Genomic DNA, 21,895 nt, shown 5'->3' on the forward strand with positions numbered 1-21,895 from the left:
GGATGAGAGGGGTCATTTGCTATCTTGACAGCTTTTTTCGTACAAGTACTAACTTGTAGATGCAACTTAATTGTTTGTCTCTTCCCAATGGTTTTTGAGGCTAGGTGAGGCTAGGTGGTGCTACACAAAGGCTAGGGTAGGCTGAGGCTAGGTGGTGCTATACAAATAAAAATGTATTATTATTATTGAACAGATGAACGGTCTTATAAGCGTTTTTTGAGTGGTACAACCACTCCAAGGAACAGCAATGTCCGTGTTCAACCGTGTGTTCATGTTTGTGTGTGACGTTAATGAGCACCAGTACCAATGAGTACCACAAGTGGCGCTGTTGTGCCAGAAACAGAGAGAGAGAGAGATAGTGCTGCACTGTTGCCTGCTAATGAGAGAGAGAGAGAGGGGGGGGGGGGGGGATTTGCACCACTCGGGTGTGATTTTTGTTCAGCAAACGACTTTCAAATTATCAGCGGTTGGGATGCGATCGTAGTGAAGATGAATATTCTGTGATGAATATTACCCCAAAAGCCTGGCAGTGGCTAAACCCAGCAAGTAATACATCAAGAAATACAAGTCAATGACTTAATTCAAGAAGCAAAAATCTGAGAGAGAGAGAGGACTGATTGATACATAGAGGTGGAGGAGGGGTCATGGACACACACACACACACACACACACACACACACACACACACACACAGTAACAATCGGCACACTGTGTCATTCTCATGTGACACGAGTCATGTGACTCTACGTTGAATCGGACCAGAGAAGAATCAACAAACACGATACAACAACATAATCTGTTACACTCAGCAAATCTCCCAATGTGACTCATGTAAGGGTGAGACCATGCATTTACAAGAAACAGAAGCTCTCTAAAATGACCAGGGGAGAAAACCCGGATGACACACGCACGCATGTGACGACGTGCACAAATGTGTTTTCAATGAGAACCAGTTTCACAGCAGTGGCACTATTTCTTGTTGCGTTGACACCTTTAAAGGTGTGGCTAGAGAATTTGAACTACCGGTGCAAGAGCTGGCTGTGTGCGAATGTTGTGTATGTACTTTCTATTACTATACTTGTGAGGACCAAATGTATTACCCACAATTTGAGAAGTGCACGTTGTAAATCCTCACAAGAGAAATGGTTGGTTGGTTGTGAAAACCTACCATACTTACAATGAGGAAATGACTCTGCATGGATGGGGTTAGGATTGGGCATTTAGCGGTTCGTTTAGCAGTTGGAGTTGAGTCAGATTTATTTGTGCGCCAGTGTGTCGCACACTGAAAATGGACGATCGAACTTCACAACGTTTAGCTAATGAGACACACAGACACACACTCTCTCTCTCTCTCTCTCTCTCTCTCTCTAACAGCATTCATAAAATCAAGTTACAAAAATCCTGATGCATGTCCTCACAGATGCGTGCGTGTGTGCGTGCGTGTGTGTGTGTGTGTGTGTGTGTGTGCGTGTGTGTGCGCGTGCGCTCTCCAGACAGTCTATTAACCTGCTGGGTGAGCATCTGTTCAACTGTGGAACTCCTTTTTCTCCCTCCGTCTCTGTTTTGCACCCCCACAACCCCACCCTCTCTCTCTTCCTTAAAGTAGTTTATCTGCTCCTCTCCAACCTTCTTATTTCCTGTTGTCATTATGAGACAAAACACTTGGCATCCTCCACTCTTCTAGTCCTATCTCTCTCTCTCTCGCTCTCTGTCTCTCTCTGTCTCCCTCTGTGTGTCTCTCTCTCTCTCTCGCTCTCTCTCTCTCTCTCTCTCTCTCTGTCTCTCTCTCTCTCTGGTGTATTATAGAGGCCCACATTGGAAATAAATATTTCATTTTTTACCAAATAAAATCGGTCAGACAATGCAGTCGAGACTTTCTGTCGCCCTCTCTGAGTTCTGGTGGAAGTGTATGAAGAGGCTTCCAGCCGCTCTTAAAGGGATCCCAGGCTAATGAGCCTTATATGCCTTAATACGTTATAATTGCCCTCTAATTTTAAATTAAAAACACCTTAAACATTTTAGTTTTTGAAAGGGAGTCAAAATGTTAAAGTCCACTGAGGACAGACCAGTAAGTGACTTGGAGGTGAAAGGAAATTGCAAATCAGGGGAAAATTTTCTACGGCTGTTGTTTACTTTTCTTCCCGAATTGTTTTTGAAAAGAGGCTCAATCTGTTTGTAGCCATGAACGTGAAATGACAAAAGTCCCACCTGGACTGGCACTGCAGATTAGCTCTGTGCCCGCGGCGCCACCGACTGCACACGTCAGCAAAATCACAGGCCGAGTCGTTTGAAAAATACTGTCACGGACGTGACATGCCGTGCACACATGTGCACGGCCTCCACACATCACTCTAATATGAGCACATGAGAATAGGGTGCTTCTAATGCCTGCCATTTTATGTTTAATGCGACTGCGATATTTCTTTTTTTTTCTCTCTTACCTGCAACAACAGTTCTTTCTGGTCAGCTATTTTGTCCATGCAGCGGACTGGGATGTCTTGTTTAGCGTTCTGCTTGAAGATTAAAAAAAACCGGAATAAAAATATGTGTCTGGCTCTCTCTGTCTGTCTGTCTGTCTTTCTGGCTCTGTCTGTGTGTCTATTTCCCTCTCATTTGCAGATTGTGGCTCGCTCTCCGCTGTGACGATCTGTGTATAGATATTTGTCTTTTCATTAAGTGCGCATCCCCGTTGGCCCACATCACAGCTGCGGCCGGGTCTCTGTTAACTTCCTGATGTGGAACGCCCTGGGTGACTTAAAGAAAACCCTTGTTCTTGGAATCTTTGTTGGCCTGGCTTTATCTAGCCTGGTCATTTAGTTGGAAACCACGAAAAGATGTGGACGTATCCTCAGATCTGTGTGTGTGACACAAACTTATTAAAGCTGTACTCTGTAACTTATTTTAGTCAATAAAAGGTTGTCTGTATGATAAGATGATGCATCTGTATGATAAGAGCATGTTACAACAACACATTATAAATGGTACATCTGCAGTGGTCGGAGGTGGTCTCCATATTCTTCCATTTAGATATTTAACCCATTCAGGCCTGACGTCGAAATAAAAAAAACGTTCGCTCTGAAAGAATATATATTCAAAGATTTGTGCCGCATTTTTACGATTTTTCAAAAATAGCAGACCTACAAGTTCATAGCGCGCCACTCGGTGGCGCGCTATGAGCTTGTAGATCTGCTATTTTTCAATAGCTAAATTATAACAATGTTTAAAACACCGAAAGGGGTTCCCGCCCCAAAATGGTTTAATGGTTAATGTGGTTAAACGCTAACGTGACATGGATGCGTTCCAGGTCTCAATGGATTAAGACCAGTGGTTCCCAAATGTAAGCATTATGTTATACTTCAGCTATTGAAAAAATAGCAGATCTGCTATTTTTTTTAAATAGTGAAAATGTGACACAAATCTTTGAATATATATTGTTTCAGAGCACACGTTTGCATTCAAATCTTTGCTTCTGGGGGGTCCCTGGAACAACGTATTTTCAGATGGGTGTCGGTGGCCAAATATACATGTAATTTTTGGGGTCCTTTGACAAGAAATAGTTTGAGAACCATTGACATAGAAACAGGTCTTTCAGAAAACTGTCAGGATTTAGAAGACTCAGGTCTAAATTGGTTAAACCGTGACCCAAAAGAGAAGCGACCTACAAGCTTGCAAAGCGCTGTGTTGTGTCCGTGACCCTGTAGGTGAAACACCTGGTGAACAAGTAGCACTGCCTGAAGCTCATACGCTCACTATCTAAGTTAGATCCCCAGCCATGCAGCGGGCCATTGTACAGAATGTACACTCTCAGGGTTACAAGTGGATAAAGAGGGGCAGTGTGTTTGTATACGTTAGCGCCAGAGGTAGTTTAGTTTGCATGCAATGCATGGGGATACTGCACCCAACATATGTTTTTGTGCTGAGTGTGCGTGCGGGACATTGTGTGTGTGTGTGTGTGTGTGTGTGTGTGTGTGTGTGTGTATTTTTTCATGCACTCCATTTCCTGTGTATTGGCCTGTCGCCTATTTGACTGCATGACATTGGCGCTCTGCCTCGAACCCTCGTTCAACTCTCTTTCTCTCTCTCTCTCCCATAATGCACTGGGATGGGAGCCCAGTGTTCAGTTAGTGAAATTCAGATTGTTGCTTCTAAATGAAACCAAATGTCATGCCACTCGCATGCACGCACGCACGCACGCACGCACGCACGCACGCACGCACACAGACAGAGCGACAATGCACATGCAAAACACATGGTATTGCAATTGAACGGGGGCTACTGTACTGTACGTCTAAACAACACATGACGTGCATATACAATGAAACGCACTCAACGCACAGATAATGTGCAACAGACATGTTGCGTCTGTATGTATAACTTTATGTATGCTTTTGTATATGACCATACAGAGAGCACATTCTTGTTCCCCTGTGTGTGTGTGTGTGTGTGTGTGTGTGTGTGTGTGTGTGTGTGTGTGTGTGTGTGTGTGTGTGTGTGTGTGTGTGTGTGTGTGTGTGTGTGTGTGTGTGTGTGTGTGTGTGTGTGTGTGTGTGTGTGTGTGTGTGTGTGTGTGTGTGTGTGTGTGTGTGTGTGTGTGTGTGTGTGTGTGTGTGTGTGTGTCTAGTAATTACAGGCAGCGGTAGAAGAGACAGGAAGGCAGTGGGAAGGTTCAGACACGCAACCTTTTACAACGTTTGTAAAGCCATATTTATAGTAAATACATAGATTCATACTAAATCCTGTCCTAAACAGTGGTGGAAAGTAACTATGTACATGTTCTTAAGTACTGTACTTACGTACAATTTTACTTAGTATACTACATACATTAACCACTTCAGCCCTATATACATTTTGGATCTACAAGCTGCCTGTAGATTGGCTATTTTCAAAATATGTTTAATAGATTTGAAAGCTTGAAATGGGTCCTTATATCCTGCTGGATATTCATTTCAAATAATGTGAAAGAACTGTATGTATATTCTAATTTGGCACAGGAGGCAAAAGGACAATAAACAAAAGACAACAGGGGGTAATTATCTCACAAAACAAAGGGTTAAGAAAGGTTAAGAAACACAGCTGGCTGAGCTTTAGGGCTCTTTAAGTTTAACCCAAAATTCCTTGACGGCATTCTCTTAAAGGAGCATTCAGTGATTTGGGTGATTTGGAAAACCACCCAGTCCGCCCCGGTAACAAAATGTGCACATGCACGCTACAGTGGGGGGAAGTGCAACAGGCCAACAGCATGTGCACCAAGGCCCGCCCCCAGTCGATCATGATTGGAGGAAGGCCCCTCTCATCCTGATTGGATGAAGGCTTTGCCACCCGCCACCAAAACTGAAACTAGGGTTTTTTGACCCCAGGGACTCACTGGGGACAGGGAGGAACTCCTTATATGGTCAGCACACTCTATAGTAGGGAGGATTATCCAGAAAAAAATAAGTGATATTTGAATTAAGTAAAATCACTGAATATACCTTTAAACAACAAATATGTTTGATAAATGTTGGAAAGAAAGGTGTGTGTGTGAACAGCTAAATCTGACCCGCCCTGCCCCCCCCCCAACATTCAGTTGAGCAGTTTGTGATGTAAGGAGTGGAAGAATGTCCAGGCAAACTCACCTAAACTCCCCATGAATAAAAACAAGGATACCTATATATATGATAAATAATAAATATATACATTTATTTTTAACGTAACCTTTACAGTTCTGGTTCAGAGGCTCTGGCCACCACGTAGCCCTCAAACCTACTGTATATGGAGATGTATGTGTCAGTCCATAGCCTATAAGATCCCTGATGTCATATATGAGCAGGCCCCTTTTGTGGTCACAGGCTATAATTATGGAGCTGACCTTTTTTATGAAGCCATATGAGTTCATTTGGGTAAAAATGTACTGTGTGAAAAGCATCCGTTTCGTAGCTGGATTATGTTGTGTGTGTGTGTGTGTGTGTGTGTGTGTGTGTGTGTGTGTGTGTGTGTGTGTGTGTGTGTGTGTGTGTGTGTGTGTGTGTGTGTGTGTGTGTGTGTGTGTGTGTGTGTGTGTGTGTGTGTGTGTGTGTGTGTGTGTGTGTGTGTGTGTGTGTGTGTGTGTGTGTGTGTGTGTACTGTCGATGGGGGGGTCTGGCATTTCCTGTTATGGTTACAGTGGCTCTGTGAGCGTGCAGGTATTTCCTGGAGTGTGTGTGTGTGTGTCATTAATAGGATTATTATTACAACACACTCTTCTCTCTCTCTCTCTCTCTCTCTCTCTCTCTCTCTGAGAATAAGGAGGGGGGGAGAGTGTCTCTCTCTCTCTCTGAGAATAAGGAGGGGGGAGAGACTCTCTCTCTCTCTCTCTCTCTCTCTCTCTCTCTGAGAATAAGGAGGGGGGGAGAGTCTCTCTCTCTCTCTCTGAGAATAAGGGGGGGGGGAGAGACTCTCTCTCTCTCTCTCTCTCTCTCTCTCTCTCTCTGAGAATAAGGAGGGGGGGAGAGACTCTCTCTCTCTGAGAATAAGGAGGGGGGGAGAGACTCTCTCTCTCTCTCTCTCTCTCTCTCTCTCTCTGAGAATAAGGAGGGGGGGAGAGTCTCTCTCTCTCTCTCTCTCTCTCTGAGAATAAGGAGGGGGGAGAGTCTCTCTCGCTCCTCTCTCTGAGAATAAGGAGGGGGGGAGAGACTCTCTCTCTCTCTCTCTGAGAATAAGGAGGGGGGGGAGTCTCTCTCTCTCTCTCTCTGAGAATAAGGAGGGGGGAGAGTCTCTCTCTCTGAGAATAAGGAGGGGGGAGAGTCTCTCTCTCACTCCTCTCTCTGAGAATAAGGAGGGGGGGAGAGACTCTGTGTGTGTGTGTGTGTGTGTGTGTGTGTGTGTGTGTGTGTGTGTGTGTGTGTGTGTGTGTGTGTGTGTGTGTGTGTGTGTGTGTGTGTGTGTGTGTGTGTGTGTGTGTGTGTGTGTGTGTGTGTGTGTGTGTGTGTGTGCGTGTGTGTCCGTCCTGTGAGTGTTATTAGTCATATGGAATTGGTTTATTTCAACAGTAATGGAAACTACAGTTAGCTGCCAGGACTCTCTACCCCTTTGCCCTACCTCCTCTTCTTCCGTTTCATTTTCTCTCCTCTCCTCTCCCTTTTATTCTTACCTTTATTTTCTCTCAGCTTTTCCTCCTTGCAGCTCATCTCTCACACCTCCTTTTCTTCTCCTCTCCTCCTCTGCCCTTTCCCCTCTTCCACTTGGGTCCTTTGCTGCCTTATTTATCTCCTGCTCACTGCTAGGCCTGTCACCATTATGACATAATCTGTCTATTTGAGGTAATCACAATATATATATATTATAATCACACCCGTGTGAACTGAGTGGTGTAAGGTCTTATATAGCCTGATCAGCTTTGGTCTGACGTAATGTCTGACGTAATGAAATCACACCCGTGTGAACTGAGTGACCACTTTCCTAGATCTAATGAAATCACACCCGGGTGAACTGGGTGACCGTAGCAACCATGCTCATTTTTTGGTACAAACAGACAGACAGACAGACAGACACGTAAACTAACAAAGCCAGTCGTAGGAGTGGTTTACACCACTCAATAATATAACATGTGTGTAAAAAAGAAAGTAATTTCTTGGTATATTTCAGGTGCACTTTTTTATTACGAAACCTAAAAAGCAAACCGAATTGTAATTTCTATTCATATTCTTCCAATTTCCAATGCCAAAAAACACAATTAGATCATCAATCACAATTATTTCTGTGACACGTAATCGTCAACTTAACCGTCTGCCCGCCGGACACATGGAACACGAGAACCTACTTTTCTCTCGTTCCCCGCCAGAAACATGGAACATGTAGTTCTCGTGTTTGTATTGTTTAATCCATTTTTAAGGTCCGATCGTAATGCTAGCTGATGTTGCTACCGCAACAACACTCTGGGACACTCTGGCCGCGGCCATTTTGAAGATGCGCGCGCATCCACTTGCATTGTCCGCCCTGTCTTCAGAGGCCTGTATCTCGGAAGGGACATTGAGGGGGCAGATTTGGCCCAGACAAGCATTTTCAACGGCCTGTAGCAGGCGCTGTGATACTCGCGGTCCACTTTCCACCGCCGAGCGAGACAACAACAACCAGTGATGACAACACACACAGCATTTTTTCATGCGATTACGGATATTTTGTTCTTCAAAGTAAGTGTTACGCGCAATAAAAGTACGCTATCGAGTGATTAATTAATGCTGGCGGGTAAAGTTTAAATGTGTAATCATGACAGCCCTACTCACTTCCTTCCCTCCCTCTCACTTCCCTCCCTCCTCTGATTTCATTCTCACTTCCCTCCCTCCTCTGATTTCATTCTCCCTTCCCTCCTCTGATTTCATTCTCACTTCACTCCCTCCTCTGATTTCATTCTCACTTCCTTCCCTCCTCTGATTTCATTCTCACTTCCTTCCCTCCTCTGATTTCATTCTCACTTCCTCCCTCATCTGATTTCATTCTCACTTCCTTCCCTCCTCTGATTTCATTCTCACTTCCTCCCTCATCTGATTTCATTCTCACTTCCCTCCCTTCTCTGATTTCATTCTCACTTCCTTCCCTCCTCTGATTTCATTCTCACTTCCTTCCCTCCTCTGATTTCATTCTCACTTCCTTCCCTCCTCTGATTTCATTCTCACTTCCTTCCCTCCTCTGATTTCATTCTCACTTCCCTCCCTCCTCTGATTTAATTCTCACTTCCCTCCCTCCTCTGATTTCATTCTCACTTCCTCCCTCATCTGATTTCATTCTCACTTCCTTCCCTCCTCTGATTTCATTCTTCTCACTTCCCTCCCTCCTCTGATTTCATTCTCACTTCCTCCCTCATCTGATTTCATTCTCACTTCCTTCCCTCCTCTGATTTCATTCTTCTCACTTCCCTCCCTCCTCTGATTTCATTCTCACTTCCTCCCTCATCTGATTTCATTCTTCTCACTTCCCTCCCTCCTCTGATTTCATTCTCACTTCCTTCCCTCCTCTGATTTCATTCTCACATTTTCTACATTTTTCAAAAGTAGCAGATCTAGCTATGAGCTTGTAGATCTGCTATTTTTCAATAGCTAAAGTATGACATAATGCTTAAAACACCAAAAGGGGTTCCCGCCCTGAATGGGTTAACACCAAATCCCCCTCTCACTGTGTGTGTGTGTGTGTGTGTGTGTGTGTGTGTGTGTGTGTGTGTGTGTGTGTGTGTGTGTGTGTGTGTGTGTGTGTGTGTGTGTGTGTGTGTGTGTGTGTGTGTGTGTGTGTGTGTGTGTGTCTCTCGCTCTCGCTCGCTCTCTCTCTCTCCCCCCTTCTCCTCCCTCCTTCGTCCCGTTCGCCTTTTTGATGTTTATGGAGGGTGAAACCCGCCCGCTCCGCCCAGGAAACGAGAGGAACACGTTGTTCCTCGTTCACTAAAACGGGACCGTTTGGCACGAGTTTCAAACATAACTTAATTTTAACGAGCGGAATGACTGACCCGCCCCGGCCCAGCTCGGCCCGTCCCATGCTTGGCCCGTCCCACTGTCTGTTTTTAAGCCAGTTTCTCATTACAATGAATCGCAGCACTGATCAAGAGTGTTTTAGGTAGGCAGGCAGTCTGCTCGTTAATCAAAGGGAGATTTAGCTGAAATGTTGTTTGTTAATGTTTGTTTACTAACGGTAATGGGAAGTAGTAGCTTCACAAAAGGCAAGCGGTCGCCGGTTACTAAAGGGAAATTTCACCCATGGTGCATGCATTATGCAGCCTTTGTTGTAAGCTAATGAATTATCTGAGGGAGATGTGCACAGCCTAGAGTTGTTGTGCATCAGGTACATGCTTTCTCCTAATGCTTCTGTGCATCCGTCTGAATTCCTGGAAAGCTTCCATTTGTTCTTTCCGAGTCTCCCATTTGCTGTACTACCAAGCATACAAAACCAAATGGACCCATTGAACCTGCATTTTCTTTCCATGTCTCATCAATGAGGCTCTATAGGCTGGGCTGGATGGAATACATCTCTTGATGATGACATCTCTGGGAGGACAAATTCACACGCTCTCTGAGCCAAATGCAGCCACGTCAAGTTGTCAGCCAGTGGACAAGATCTCAGATTATGAAGACAATAAACATCTTGTTAAGAAAAAGTAGATAAAGCTTTAGCTCAGTGGTTTTCAGCCCTTTTCATATCAAGGTCCATTATTTATTCTGCATTTGATCCACAGACCACCATTTTGATGAGATTTAGCCTCTCAGACCCAAAACGTAGAATATTTTGTTATCGTTGGATACGATTTTGTCCACAATTCCATGCTGTGCTACTAACAGCCAAACATTGATCAAATTAACAATTATTCTACATTCTCTAATTGTGTAGAATTAAGTAATGCAAATGTTTAACAATAACATAACTCTTGAGCACGTAAAAAGAAACCAAAATAAACTCAAATCAAGAGTTAAAGATCTATAAGGGTCAATTTGGTTTTCAACTCTCGATCATTTCCTTTTCCTCGAACACTTCCTTTTTTTCCGAGGAAGTGTTTGAAGAGCGTGGCGGCTCATGCGTTAGGAGAAGTTGGGAGCCGGTAACGACCCATACATACGGAGGCCACAACTAAACCAAAGAGTCAGAAGATAATCGACGGATGGAGAGCGCTGTTCTACTGTGCCTAATAGTTTTTGGCTCCACACTATTGAGAATAGTGGAGCTTCGCGTACTGGGGAATGTTAGTGACTATCCCAATGTAATATCCAGTGTGTCGGTGTCATGCAGCAGAGACTAATACATAAAATGAAAACGACCTACGGGAGAAAAAAGAGATGACCACGTGGGTTATTGTCCCCGCAACTTAACTGTGACCTATCTGGCACCTCGCTCCGGCTAAGTGGGCCAACGACAGAGCTGGCCGTAGCCAGTAGGTGAGTGGAAAATGTGGTTATGTTAACGAAAAGGGGGACGGTGCCGCTTTGATTTAGTTTGCTATGCTTGAACACACTGCCAGGCAGCGATGTCGACGTGTCTCTCAAGCCTAAAATTATTTTTGTGCAAAAATATGATTTTGACTTTGTCATTTACTTTCACGTATACGATTAAGCATTGTAAATGCGCGTGCATGTGTGCACGCACATGTCTTATGGCATGGGGCGTCCCCCCACTTCTAAAAGTAGCACTAAAACACTGCACACTACGACACACACACATGCAAACACACACACTCACCCTCACATCTTTCAGGTCAGCGTAGCTCCTATCTGTTATTTAGCGCGTCGGTAGGAGTAACTCGTGACACTAGCTTAAAATAGTCACTTTACAGCTCATTGCATCAATACGCGCTGTGAGCTTGTAAACGAGACATGCTTTCAGGGTGAGCCGTCATATGACCAATTGAAATTAAGCGTAATTGTAGCTGTAACATATATATATATATATTTTTTAAAGCTGGGATCTCTTGCAATGACCTTGACTATACCTTGATGGTGTTATGTCACCAACAGCGGTCTGTTTTGGCGGTCTGTCCGGCTTACCCGAAGTGACTGCTGTATTGACTGGATGTGCTCGAATGGTCCGGAGAGTTCAGTGTTTACCACTGAAATGACTGGCACGCACGGCCGCACGCACAGCTAAAATGACTGAAGTGCTGCTTTTACTGCTGATCAGACTTATGTGGACAATTTGCTAAATCAAGAAGTTGTGTGTGCGTGTGTGTGTGTGTGTGTGCGTGTGTGTGTGAGTGGATCTGCTCGCTTGTTTATTTTTGCAATATTTGCCCATGCACGGTATGTTCCTCTCCAAGGTAACACACACACACACACACACACACACACACACACACACACACACACAGAGATACCATACTGCTGTTTATAGTTAACAGCTAATTCTTATCATCATGGAATGTGACTGCTCTGGTCCTTAGCTACATTGTGTGTGTGTGTGTGTGCCTACTGCCTACACACATGCATAGTTTCCTGGCGTCTGATAAGAGGGCTGTGGGTCATTCTGTGCAGACTGGCCAGACAGGATGACTGTAACACAGACATGCCGTGTGTGTGTGTGTGTGTGTGTGTGTGTGTGTGTGTGTGTGTGTGTGTGTGTGTGTGTGTGTGTGTGTGTGTGTGTGTGTGTGTGTGTGTGTGTGTGTGTGTGTGTGTGTGTGTGTGTGTGTGTGTGTGTGTGTGTGTGTGTGTGTGTGTGTGTGTGTGTGTGTGTGTGTGTGTGTGTGGTGTAGATAACCATATATTATTTGAGACCTAGGTACACTATTTCATGGATTCAGTCAAAGCTTTTAAACTGTGTGTGCGTGCACAAGCCAGTCTCATCTACACAGCATACAGAAGTTGTTTGTCAGTTTTATGACATAGGCCTAAACTGACTTAATGGCACACACAGCCGCTGTCACTGACAACGTCAATGCAGAACAGTCGTTCTCAAACCTTATAATTCCAAGGACCCCCAGTTTGTTATGCGTTAGATTAGGGCCATGTCAGCGGGGGCCCCTTTCCCGGGCGTTAACTCTGACAGTGTACAAAAAGAACCAAATGGACCATTGGTTGCATTCGTAAAACAAACCTGTAAAGTGTGCCTTTGGTTCCTAACTATTGAGAAGTTGGCCCGGGGAACTCCTCAACCCCACTTTGAGAACCACAGATGATGGAGATGATGCAAGCAGTATTTTTTTTTAAAAGCTCATTCTATGTTGTGTGTTGAGCACCTTTCAGAATCTGGTTATAATATATATTTTCAGCTGCTTTGTGTGATTTCTCTTCCAGTTTCATAGGGTTTGGACTTTTTAATGGAGCAGAGGGGTGAGCAAGCTATTGTTGAGTAATACACTTTTGACAGCACATGTAATGTAAATCCAGTCATTGCATAACGCGTGTACTTTGGTAGCGGTTCCGGTTGTGTAGTTACCTTGTCCTGATGTAACTAGTCCAGTAGTGACATATATGATATATCGCTCCGGTGCACAGTTTTCTTCATAATTCATAATCCAAAAATATCGTCTCATTGTATGAAGAATCGGCTGTCAAAGTCACACTTTTAGCACCAAACAAGCTGCACTAATATCTTTGGGGCAGGCCCGTCTAGAGTTTAAATGGACAGGTATCAGTCAAAAGGGAGACATCGAAGAGGAAGGATGGATGGGGAAGGATCAACATATGGAATGTCAGAATAGGTTCTGACAATATCCATATATGGAGATCTAAGGGTTTGGGGTTTGAGGTCAGATGTAGAGTAGAGAGTAGAGAAAAAAGAATAAAAAAAATATTAAATGTATCAGTGATTTATTTTTTTGTCATATCTGCCCTGTGCAATTTGTGACTACAAAGCCTATAAGGCACACAGAATAGAAATACACATTTCGCAATGTTCAATGCAAAAACAATTAAATCATTACTCATAATTATTTGTGAAATGAATGGTCAACTTAAATTTGTAATCGTGACAGCCCTAACTGCAGGTTGTTTAAATGGTAAATGGTAAATGGTGCATTTATATAGCGCCTTTATCCAAGGCGCTTTACATAGATAAAGAGATAAATAGATACATAGATGTGCATTACATTCACCCATTCACACACACATTCATACACCGATTGCAGCGGAAGCCATGCACGGTACCAACCAGCACATCGGGAGCAATTTGGGGTTCAGTGTCTTGCCCAAGGACACTTCGACATGTAGACAGGAGGAGCCGGGATTCGAACCGCCGACCCATGGATCATTGGTCGACCTGCTCTACCTCTTGAGCCACAGTCGCCCCAGTGGTATCCTATAGTTTCAATGTGCAGATTGTTATTTTGAAAGAATATTGTTTAGACTGATGCTATAGGTTCTTGGTTTACCTGAGATCCTCGTTTCTTGAGGCACTAAACTGTCTGCATTATATGTATTGTAGTATCCTTGCTATTGTAAGTCACTCTGGATAAGAGTGTCTGCTAAATGCCTAAATTAAGAATTCACTCTTTGTCAAGTCCTGCCCGTGGTTTCCACTACCATTGAAATAACATGTTTTTCAGTTGCTTCGTATTGATATTCTGTGCATTCAATTCTTATTTTAAACTTGGTGTCAGTAAAAAGGAACATCACAGGTGCAGCATAGTGACTGGGCATGTCATGTTTGTTTGTAGTTTTTTCCCAAAATGATGTTTTAGCAAATTCAACATAAACAAGGCGGGACCAGGGTGGAACAGCAGAAAGAGCCTGCTGATTAGTCAGTCAGGGACCAATCAGAAGGCTGACAAAATGGTGAATTGTACAAATTGTAAATGTATAAAATCCTAAAATCCTACTTGTTCAGTGTTCATTGATGGTGTGAAAATGTGGACTTCACAGTGTAGGATGTCTTTGACTGGTCTGGCAGGGTGTGTTTGGGATAGACGGCACATGTGTCACTCTGCAGGAGACAAGACTGACTGACTGACTGACTGACTGTGTGTGCGCGTGTGCATAAGTACGTCAGACAGAGTGATTAGTAAACTCCTACTGGCCAATGAGATATTGTGGCCCTCCCATCGGCCAATCAGGAGTGAGACGACTCCTCCCACAATACTATAATATGCATTATGCACACACACTTAGAGGACATTGCTGAAGGGCACACACACAAAATATGGCACGAGTATGAGTGTGTCTTGTACATATGAGGTTTCCAAAGTTACACCGTCTGTTTAAATAACTCAGAGAGACTGAGGGTGTACAAATGTTACCAAATGGACCCTAATACCATTTGGTACCATGTGTTGAATGCTAAATTGAATTAACTCTCAGGATATTACCGGGTATGTACAGCTGCACTTTCGTGACAACATCCAAAAGGAAATTCTCCCCCTTTGTTTAATTTTTTTTTTAATTCCTCATTGATTTAAGAATAAACCTCAAATCACAGAAAAGGAGCTTCTCCTTTCAGTTTGATTTTTGAGGGGCGCTTGCCCCTCATATACACAGGTTTAATGTTTGTCTTTAATTCAATGTTTGTTTTGTAAACGCCATTGACAATGAAGGGAAAATTCATGTCATAATGTGCCTCTTACGTCATATTGTCTCTTTATTGTTAATGGCGTTGTGTTTGTGTTGCCACCGTTTGTTTTACATCTCTATTACATCACCTAATCAACATGAGTTAGACTTTAATATCTTAGCGCCCCTCACTTCACATGGGTGTGATGTTTAATTATTTTTATGTTTTTATTGAACCAGGAAAGATGAGATACTTTGTAAGACTGGCCTGCATGGCCAAGCTAGGCAGCAGTGCAAATCAATATGGCAACCATCAACTACTGCACCCGTGGTGCCTTTCGATAGAGTGTGTGTCTGTGTGTTTGAGAGAGAGCGAGAGAGACCTAGTTGAGGTGCACTTGATTTACCTCAGCAGACAGACAGACAGACTGAATGAGTGATCGGCCACACACACCCTTCTGTGATAAATCAGTGGTCCTGGTGTTTTCCATCAGAAGTTTGACGTGTGTCCAACAGTTTGTTCTGCCGAGCGCTCACAGCAAGTGGAGCGGAGCCAAGGTATGGCAGAGAGAGAGAGAGATGGGGAGAGAGGGAAGAGTGGACTAGAGGAAAGCAGCTCTCACTGTGGGAAAGCATGAGCAAAGGGACGGGAACAGAGCTCTGAGAGGAAAAGCGTGTGTGAGAGAGAGAGAGGGAGAAATTGACCAAAATAACATGAAGAAAACCCAAGAATAACAAAATGCAAACCATTAAAACGGTGATTATCCTGCTAACGTCAAAGTGAAAGAAATTACATCTCCCTCTCCCACCATTCACTAAACCCCTCCCTCCCTCTGCAGAGAGAGAAAGAGATGAGATTGAGAGAAATTAATTAGTTTTTTTTTTTCTTAAAATGTTTTATGTCTTATGTTTTATGGCTGTAAAACCTTGAAAAAGTGAAGCCATTTGCTTCAAAAGCTTTATACCAAGCGATCCTTGCCTTCATGGGTATAACTATTCCTAACAAGCAAATTAATGGAACATTTTTATGGTTTTGTTAGCTAGTTTTTGCACAATTCTTTATTCAGGTCTAACTATATATACAGTAGGCCTACATGTAAAATGTAATTGTTTTATTTCACACTTGCTTTGGCAATGTAAACATACGTTTTTTACATACGAGAAAGAAAGGAGATGAATGGAATGGTGTTGTAGCTAGTTTGAATGTCTGTCTGTCTGTCTGTCTGTCTGTCATCCTACAAAGTCATAATTTCCACCTCTCTGTCTCATTCTCTCTACACTCTCACTCTCTGGTTCTTTTTACTCCCCGTCCGTCATTACTTCTTTCTCTTCTTTGAGCCTTAATTCTCTGTCACTTGGGAGCCATGTGGGTTAAAACCCAAACTGACATACAGTGTTATAGAAGAAAGTTGGACGTATTTTCGTGTCACTTCCTGTTTCTGCCTCTCAGTTCAATCAAAACAGCAAACGGCTCTCGCCATAAAACACAGTTCTATTGTAAGGTGTATATTAGGATGACATAAGGAACATTCTGTTGCAGTTGGGCCGAAAATTTCATAATTTCATGCCCTACTTTGTCATACATGTCCCTGCGACATACTAGCGTCATGTCCAGGGGGTGTACTTGTACATCAAGCTGCCTCACGCTACAGAAACAGGAGATAGGCTCCTGCCCTATGGGCCTCATGGCTCGGCAAGGCTACTTACTTTGTCATACAAGAGTGTGAAGAAAATGTAAATAAAATATCTATGTACATCCGATTTTTTATCTATTTCTCAACAGTTTCGGACATAAAAGGTTTCCACCCGACGGAGACGAGTTTTAATACGTTACCTCCCGTTACACTAGCCGGGATTGTGAGGCCAGTGCCAGTCAAATGCGCAAAATACCAAAGTAGAAGAAGAGATCCTGGGCAACCAGGAAGTCCAGTGGTTTCGTTGTAATTTTAGATGCCTGTTTTTTCCCCCCCAAATCTGAACTATAATGATTAATGTGGAAGAATTTTGAAACATTTGAACGGAAATTGTCTTTTATGGGGCGGTCCCTGGCACAAAATATTCAGATATCTGAAAATGTTTGACACCCACTGTTCCAGAGTGTTAATTTTGTTGACTAAGACTAAAAGACTAAGATTTTGATATTTAGTCGACTTATAGATTAAGACTTTCAGATGACTAAAATTGGACTAAAACTAAATGGTGTGTTAATTCAAAAGACTACGCCTAAATATTTTCTGTCCTAGGTTGCACATCAAAGATGGGTTTCCTCAGTGGCGTGCTAGACCCACAATCAGTGGAGGACAAAGTATTCACATTTCCACTTTTTTATTGGCACACACCAATAAACGAACACTTACGTGAGCCTTCATTGCTTCATTGCTTTGATGAAGGCTCACAGTGCACGTTCGTGTCTTGGTGTGTGCCAATACAAAAGTGGAAATGTGAGTACTGTCAATACTTACACATTGGCACACCTAAATCTGACACACCCTTAAATGAATTTAATGCGGCTATACAGTTGGGTGCCACCGATATTGTCCCTTATCATTTGACCCATTTAGGCCTGACCTCAAAATTTAAAAAAATCCTTCTAAATCCTCCAGTTTTCTGAAATAAATATTTTCACGATTTTTCAAAAATAGCAGACCTACAAGCTCGTAGCGCGCCACTCGGTGGCGCGCTATGAGCTTGTAGATCTGCTATTTTTCAATAGCTAAATTATAACAATGTTTAAAACACCAAAAAGGGTTCCCGCCCAAAATGGGTTAACTGTCCTTTTGCGCAGATCACGCAAACCTCAGCAAAAAGAAAAGGACAATATCGATGGCCTCCAACTGTAGCTGCATTGCTTACAGCCACAGTGTTCTATCAGACAAGGGTGGGTGGGTGTAGGAGACTGGAAGAAGGATGTGAGTGTCATAACTCCGGTGGAATTCAAGCGGAGTGCTCGTGCCCAGATAAGACAAAATTGGGTAGGCTACCACTTTGTACTAGTGGTGAGACGTGGGATTGAAAACAAACTACAAAATCAATCTAGCGTTTCATGCATAATATATTACTACTGTAGGGCATATCATATTAAGCACATTCAATTGCCTTGTTGTTGAAATGTGCTATACAAATACAATTTCCATGCCTTGCCACATATTATATAATTTATATTGCTACACGTTTGAACTCCTGAGCTTGAGCATTTTCATAATTTCTTGTATGATTAAAGGGATAGTTCAGATTTTTTGAACTTAAGTTGTATGAAATACTTCCCATTAATATAGTGGTTGCAACTGTATTAATTGATTGCCCGAGTCCCGTGGTGGGAGTTCTGCTCTGGTTTTGGTCAATATTAAGTAGTTCCGCTCATTTTGTGGGGGGCACTGGGGGCCACGCAGTAAAAGTAAATTAATCCACAAAACTAACATCATTTGTATTGTTGACCTATTTCTAAAATATTAGTGCAACTTTCGTTCTTTTTTTACCCCTCTATCACACAGAACTATGTTTTTTGTGTCCATATCACTACGCCCAAAAAATAGTTCCATGTGATAGAGGGGTCAAAGTTGAACGAAAGTCGCGCTAATATTTTAGAAATAGGTCAACAATACAAATTACGTTTGTTTTGTGGATTCATCTACTTTTACTGCGTGGCCCCAGTGCCCCCCACAAAATGACCGGAACTACTTAATATTGACCAAAACCAGAGCAGAACTCCCACCACGGGACTCGGGCAATCAATTAATACAGTTGCAACCACTATATTAATGGGAAGTATTTCATACAACTTAAGTTAAAAAAATCTGAACTATCCCTTTAAGTAGGGCATTAATTTATGGAAAAAACATCTGCTTATATATTTGGGAATAGTGAATTTAAGTAATGGAAATGTCCATATACCGGTAGTTGGTATTTGACCAGAGACAAATGTTAAGTTAAATAATGTGAGTGAGTGGAGTGGCAATTATTTGAGCACTAAGACCTTACCCCCCCAGCCCCAGGGGTCCTTGGGTGCCCCCAGCTAAATGAGTGATAGTTGGGTACCAAATGGACCCTTAAGGTTCTGTAACTATGGAAGTGTACAAATGGAACCAAATGGACCCGTGGTTTATTGGACCCTTATCAGCGGACAGCCGAGCCTATGCAATAAATGGCCAGAGGATATGGAAGTCACGGTTAAAATCGTTGCATACATATCTGTTAGATTTTGAATTAAATCATTTTCATATATCCATCCATGTGTGCTATATTGACAGATAAGGTCTGGAGCTTAATTGGAACATACGGCACTTGTGAAAGAGCGAGGCAGAGAGAGAGATATGGGGAGAGAGAGTGAATGAGTGAGGCAAACGGAGACGGAGAGAGGGAAAGAACAAGGCAGAAAGAGAGATGGAGAGAGCGTGAAGTGTGAGGCAGAGAGAGAGTGAAATAGTTGGAGCGAAATGGAGAGAACGTGAAAGATTGGGAGAGGGTGAAAGAGAAATGGAGAGGGTGTGAAAGAGAGATGGGGAGAGAGTGAGAGAGAGAGATGGGGAGAGAGTGTGAGAGAGAGATGGGGAGAGAGTGAGAGAGAGAGATGGGGAGAGAGTGAAAGAGAGATGGGGAGAGAGTGAAAGAGAGATGGGGAGAGAGTGAAAGAGAGATGGGGAGGGAGTGTGAGAGAGAGATGGGGAGAGAGTGAAAGAGAGATGGGGAGAGAGTGAAAGAGAGATGGGGAGGGAGTGTGAGAGAGAGATGGGGAGAGAGTGAAAGAGAGATGGGGAGAGAGTGTGAGAGAGAGATGGGGAGGGTGTGAAAGAGAGATGGGGAGAGAGTGTGAGAGAGAGATGGGGAGAGAGTGAGAGAGGGAGGCGGGGACGCGGGGTCAACTGACAGACAGTGTGAGTGTTAAGGTCTCTCACAGAGATGTTTATCACTGAGAATAAAATTAATTACACCACCTCAGTGTGTCCATTGAGGCACACAGTTTAGATACTGTATGTTCACAGAAGGAGAGATTAGGTTTGTAGTTGATGGAGTTAGTTAATTAACCGTGTGCTGATGGAATGACAATGAGCACGCACGCACGCACGCACGCACGCACGCACACGCACACACGTGTGTACTGTACATGTGTTTGCATGGAGCACCTTTCCCTTCCTGTCTAGCTCTATCCTACTCTCTTCTCAGTGAGAGGTTGTAGATGGGCTGTATTTGAAGAAAAAGTTCAAATTAGGGTTATGGTCGGCTATAATAACAAATGTTTAAAAGATAAAAAAAAAGGAATATAGTTTTGAACATGTTTAACAACACAAGCCTTCTCTTATGGTTGCGTCCCTGGCGTCTTTTCAAATGGGGGGTCTGACTCTGCAGCCAAGTGCATATGTGGAAATGGGGGGGTCTGCAGCCAAGTGCATATGTGGAGATGGGGGGTCTGCAGCCAAGTGGAGATGGGGGGTCTGCAGCCAAGTGGAGATGGGGGGTCTGCAGCCAAGTGCATATGTGGAGATGGGGGGTCTGCAGCCAAGTGGAGATGGGGGGTCTGCAGCCAAGTGGAGATGGGGGGTCTGCAGCCAAGTGCATATGTGGAGATGGGGGGTCTGCAGCCAAGTGGAGATGGGGGGTCTGCAGCCAAGTGGAGATGGGGGGTCTGCAGCCAAGTGGAGATGGGGGGTCTGCAGCCAAGTGGAGATGGGGGGTCTGCAGCCAAGTGCATATGTGGAGATGCTTGATGTGAAGAGGTTTTAGAACCACTGCTTTACAGGGTGTCTAGTCATAATAACCAGTTTCACATTCGTTGACATTCTCAGTCAGTCACTTCATAATGCCATAGCAGTGATATGAGAGATGGAAACTGCAAGATGGAGAGGAAGCGTGTCTTTTAAATCTTTAAGTGTGGCTCAAATAGATGCTCCCTGCATGCATAAATAGCCTCTCTGCCTAAACCTTTGACAGTCAAAGACAATCATATGTGTGTGTGTGTGTGTGTGTGTGTGGGGGGGGGGGGGGGGGGGGGTAATCTGGCATTCTGATTAAATACATTTTATGATGACAGCGGCAGGCCTGGGGTGCATTATAAAATACCCCCCCATTTATAATGTACTCATATTGTATTGACTGTCCCTATGTAATCTCCTCTCTACGGCCCCAGCCCGCCGTTCTTCTCCCTGGGTCCAATATTATAGAGGCTGTCTGTCCTCCTCACTGTGTGTGTGTGTGTGTGTGTGTGCGTGTGCGTGCATGCGTTAATTAATCAATCAAACATTAATCCCACAAAGGAAATTGTGTTTCAGCTTGGGTGGGTGGGTTTAACTTTCTTTTTTTTTTTTTTTTTTTTTTTTTTTTTTTTTTTTCTGCTAAATGAACATTTATTTACCAAAATTACACCTTGAGCTTTAATATAAAAAATAAAGTACAAGCTGCCAGTAGGTACAAATAGCTTAACAAAACAAAACCTAGAAGTGCTGCAGCTGCCCAAAACAAACTTTCAAACATGGTTTGAATCATCAAAACACAAGGTAACCTTGTTGCAAGCTGAGACATGCATTAAGCATAATACTTAATAATAATGTTCACAGTTTCACACTGGTAAATGTTTAAGCAGAACCTAAATTAATTTAAGAATTAGTCTTTGTGGGGCCATTAAAAAGAAAAATAGCCCCTTGTACTGTAGGATGTCCCCGGGACCGTCCCAACCCAAACCTCTGTAGGACATGTCCCTGGGACCGTCCCAACCCAAACCTCTGCCCCAAGCATTCACTCAACATGCCGTTAACAGTGGTCATACAAGTATGGAGGGATGTCATGTAGCTGCTCTGTGCTCTCTAGACTAATATGGCTGCCACTGACCCAAACATTCAATCTTTGTCTGCTTATCCTGAAAAATAAACAAGCATGAACTGACAAAATATATACTTTTGTCTTAAAATAAATCTCACTATCCCATACCACCTTTCCCAGTATACAGATGCTGTACAAATTCTTCAAAAGAATTGCAGGCTATTGCATGCAATAGC

The 21,895-nt window shown here is 43.4% G+C and overlaps 1 protein-coding gene across 2 annotated transcripts in view; it reads left to right on the forward strand.

Annotated features, from left to right (window-relative positions):
• plxnb2a.1 (plexin b2a, tandem duplicate 1) overlaps window positions 1-21,895 on the forward strand; it is a 248,294-nt gene that overhangs the window by 24,546 nt on the left and 201,853 nt on the right. The gene's annotated exons all lie outside the window — the stretch shown is intronic.

Source organism: Electrona antarctica (assembly GCF_951216825.1).
Source record: "Electrona antarctica genome assembly, chromosome: 23".
NCBI lineage: Eukaryota > Metazoa > Chordata > Actinopteri > Myctophiformes > Myctophidae > Electrona > Electrona antarctica.